A 4,732-nucleotide genomic window follows, 5' to 3' on the forward strand; every position below is an offset into this window, starting at 1 on the left:
AGTCCCTGCTGACATACTGGAAGGCCAGGCTTGTGGCCCTTGCTGCAGCCATTTTAAACATTCTTGAGTATATTTCACAGTGCCTGCCATGGACATGCTGGCTCCACTTCCTCCTGGGTCTATGAAGGTTGCTCTGGCCAGAGCTGAGATTAACTGTCCTGAGTCTGCAGACTCAGTTGCTCTCATGTCTATAGCACCTGTAGTGGTGCATGGTGCCTATTGTCATTGCTACTGCCACTCCTGTTGTTGTCAGGCACCAAAAGTCTCTCGATTTCAGGAAAGAGAGTGCTTCTCTGCAGTAAAAGATAAACTCAGTAGGCCTGGGTTGTCTAAAACCTGCACATTTCAAAGAAAGGTTTGACCACTTGCCAGGCTCCCAGGAGGTAACCTCTAAGTTTTTGGAATATCCTGCCTGATAAAAGCATCTTTTTTACATGAGGCTTTGGGACACTTAGTATCAGTTTGGCCTCTAAGAGGCTAGAGACTAAGTAACGAAGGTCAGCCTTGTATGCACACCTTGTCTACATGACTGACTCTGAATAAAAACTCTGGACACCAAAGCTCAAGTGAACTTCATGGGTTGGCAGTACTTTGTGCATTTTGTCTCTCATTGTTGATAGAAGACTTAAATGTCTGTATCAATCCACTGGGAGAGGACAAATGGAAGCTCGCATCTGATGGCTCTTCTAGACTCTTCCCTGTGTACCTTTTTCCTGGCTAATTTTAATCTATCTTTTTTTCTTTGTTTTAAAACTGAGGTATAGTTGATTTACAGTAGTATATAAGTTTCAGGTGTACAACATAGTGATTCAAAGTTTTTATAGATTATATTCCACTTAAAGGTATTATAAAATATTGGATATATTCCCTGTGCTGTACAATATATCCTTGTAGCTTATTTATTTTGTACACAGTTTGTACCTCTTAATCTCCTACCTCCCCACATTGGTAACTTTTTTTTTTTTTTTTTTTTTTTGGCAGTACGCGGGCCTCTCACTGTTGTGGCCTCTCCCGTTGCGGAGCACAGGCTCCAGACCCACAGGCTCAGTGGCCAGGGCGCACGGGCCCAGCCGCTCCGTGGCATGTGGGATCCTCCCGGACCGGGGGACGAACCCGTGTCCCCTGCATCGGCAGGTGGACTCTCAACCACTGAGCCACCAGGGAAGCCCCGTAAATTTTTTTTTTTTTAAACAAAATTCACGTTTTATTTAGGTTGAAATAAACTATACAAAATTAATTTTATTCACCAAAAATAACAGCAGTATTTTCTATATTATTCCTAGATAAACCACAAAACACTTATTTTTGTAGGTTTTCTAAGTTTTGCTTATAAATCAAGGTGAGGCAGTAGATACAGTCATGGAAAAAGACAGAAGAAAACAGACAAATTAGTTGTCAGTATCCATGGCCTCTGATCCTGTCTTGACCATGAAACAGAAGTGTTCAACATATACCTGTCAAAAAGCTTATGAAGATGTAGGCTCAATAAAGGAATGTAAACAGCAACAATCAGATGTGGAATAACAATGGCAAGCTCTTCCATTCAAACTTTAACTATAACTTGTTCCTTCAACTTCATTTGATAAAGACAAAATCTACAATGAAATCCTTGTTTGGCAAGCTCACATGTTTCTCTTACAGTCTGATAATTTTCATGGTCCCTTACCGATTTTTAACAGCATACTTAAAACTCCTACTATTCAAAGGTCAGTCATGATCTTCATTGTAATGTTTTATAAAATGTATTCCTTCTTCCCATACATCCTCAAAATTTTTTTCTTCAAAGAACTGATAACTCAGTACCTGACAATTGGATCCACAGTGACAAATGTTATATCTAAAATGACTTAACTAATACAAAGTGCCATTAGTGGAGATCACACAGAGTGTAACATGGTACTTTCAATGCCATCTTCTGGAAGAACAGTTAGGTCTCCAAAGCATGGGACTTCAAACGGGCCATTTAAACAGGAAGATTATCAATGACTAATGTACTCAATGCGAGGCCTACAGGTCAAGATATTCAGTGATTAAATGGCCTACATACACCTTACAACTTTTCTGAAAGGTATTTTCAAATTTCTTACAGATTTTTTCAAATATCAAATATAAGAGAAAGCCTATTTTTAAAGTCTCTTAGGTATTTTAAATGGTTTCTGAATTATCTGTAGGAAGCTCTGACTTGTATAGAGTTTGACATATGTATCCACCATTAAATCCAAATCATGTTTTATATCAAAATTTATGTTAAGCAAAGCCAAGTTACTTGACCTTTGGTCTGTCAAAGTGTTCCTCAGGTATGCTTTGAGACGCTTTCGCCCATTTTCATAGCGTTCATTCTCAACCTTCATCACAGGAAGAACACATAGGACCTTTAGCAATGCATAATCATTAGGAAAAAACTTGATGTCTGGCAGATGAAGGGCTTCATAAATAGTGGATGGAAGCTCTATATCTTTCCCTCTGTGTTTCCACTTGATTCTCCAACAGTGCAGCTCAGCAGAGAGTGTGTCAGGATTAGGTAAATCACTTCCATACATGTCAGCATTATGCTCCTCTGATGTATTGAATTTAAGCTGTCCCATGACATAGGGTACCAGAGATAAGCATTTAAGAGTTTGAGGTGTTGTTCTGAGAATATATCTTTCAGTTCCTGAATAATGTGTTCCACTGTTGGAACACTTAGAGTTTCTTTATAGAAACTCTCAGAGATTAGCTGAGATGCCAGGTTACTGTGCTGAGAGCTCTGCGAAATTTCCCTGGGAGTTTCATCTGAATATCAAGTTTGGTTGCCAAATTTGTGGCTTCCTCAAACCAAAATTCATGATAAACTTCGATATTTTCCATCACTTCATTTAGTGAATGCAGCACTGCAGTCAAACTACTGGCTGCAGAGAAGACATCAGAAGTTTGCCCCTGAAGATTTTTCCCAAAGGCTCTTGTAAAAGATAGAACATTTTTAAGAACAGCATTGGTAACGATGAAATCAAAATCTGTTACTGCACTACAGAGTACAAATCTAACATTTGTGTCACTATTTATACCATCTAAACATAAATAAAACAAGTGCTTGTAGGAGGTCCACTAAGATTTCAAAAGCATCATGCCTGCCTGTCCACTGAGAATGGCAAATTTCCTTCAGTTCTTTGCCCCTTTCTTCATTGTTCTGAAATAGGACAGAAATTACATTGTCAAGCTCTAAAAGCAGTTGTGGTGATTGATGGGGAAAAGAACAAACTTCCTCAATTGTTCCTAACGCGACAGATACTCCCATAACAGGCACTGATTTTGCCAACCACATATTTAAGGCACAGGAAGAGCAAAGTATGTACATAGCTTGGGGATATTTCTCTAAAAGTCTAGAAGCAACAACTTCCACTTTGGAAGAAAATCCACTGGACACAATGTAAGCCTGGCCATGACAGTACTCCATGTTGAATCCCCACTTCTCAGTTATCGTAGTGTGAAATTTCACAGCCAAAATTTCTGCATCAGCTTCATAAGGCAGGAAGCCCACAAATTCCTCTCTCAGGTTGTGAGCTTCGTTAACAAACCTCACCAACACAGGCAGGTGCTCTTCCCCTGCTATGTCCACCACATTGTCAGTGACAATGGAAAAAAAGTGAGAGTCTCTCACTTCCCTTAGGGTTTCTTCCCAAATGCAGCTCTCACAGCTCTCTAGCATCTGTTTCTGCTGTGTTTTCGAACAGAAAAATGTGTTAACTGCTGTTGTCTCAAAGCGCCTTCTCAGAACCTCTTCACCAGAATGGATCCGGCACTCCAGCGGTGCTTGAAAGTTATCAGGAGTAAAGAGACCTTCTGGGATTTCATCAGTTTCGTATCCATCCAGAGGTATGTTCTGTTTTCCCATAAGAATCAAAATTTCAAATAAAGATTTTAAGTATTCTTTGTTTTCCTTCTCTTCAAGGGTTAAAGGTAAAATGTCTTCACCCTGCTCTTCACCCCCTTCTTCTGCACTGGGGTTCTGAGCATTGTTGCTGTTTATTTCCTTATGTTTTGGTTCCTGTTCAGAAGTTTCATCAATTTTTTTCTGTTTCAGGGTCCTGATTTCATTGTCACTCAATTCTTTTATTCGTTTTCTGTGTCTACTGTGTGGATTATTCAAATGTCTGGTAAGATCAAATATTGTTGGCATTGCATTATCTCGAAGAACTGTCCTATAATGATTCTCCCAATGACTTCACATGTATTTGCTTCAATTAATTTTGAGAAATACAATAACCCAATCATTCTTTAGTTTTCTGATGCCTCTGCAAAATGTATAGTTCTACAGATCATAGAAGTCTCAAAGTTTTGGGCACACAATCAGTAATGTTTATTTAGTTGATCAGGTGTTTTATCTTCTAAGTCTGCTCTCCTACAATTCTCCACCCACTTCTGGCATCTGGCTGGATCCCACCGGAACCTGAAAAAGGCCAGGTCCGACTGCATGCTCTTCCGCGTGCATTTGGGGGTCGCGTGGAAGTTCTGCATCGTCGTCTGCCAGCCGGCCGGCCCTGCCCTCACAGCCCTCGCAGCCCTCCCCACCCCGCAGCCCGCCCGCCCGTTGGGGCTGGGGTGGGGGGGAGCCAGGCCGACTGGCCGGCGCACTCGGGGGTGGGGGGGGGCGGGCGAGAAGCCGAGAGGGGCAGGAGGGGCGCCGCGGTCTGAGGCCGGGCTGAGGATGCGGCCACACAGTGCTGTGAGCGGCCGGGAGGATTTACCAGCGCCG

At 41.6% G+C, this 4,732-nt stretch overlaps 1 pseudogene; it reads right to left on the reverse strand.

Annotated features, from left to right (window-relative positions):
* Positions 1–2,136: 2,136 nt before the first annotated feature.
* On the reverse strand, positions 2,137–4,494 carry LOC103077675 (52 kDa repressor of the inhibitor of the protein kinase-like; annotated as a pseudogene).
* Between the last annotated feature and the right edge of the window lie 238 nt (positions 4,495–4,732).

Source organism: Lipotes vexillifer, unplaced genomic scaffold (assembly GCF_000442215.2).
Source record: "Lipotes vexillifer unplaced genomic scaffold, Lipotes_vexillifer_v1.1 scaffold121, whole genome shotgun sequence".
NCBI classification, from domain to species: Eukaryota; Metazoa; Chordata; class Mammalia; order Artiodactyla; family Lipotidae; genus Lipotes; species Lipotes vexillifer.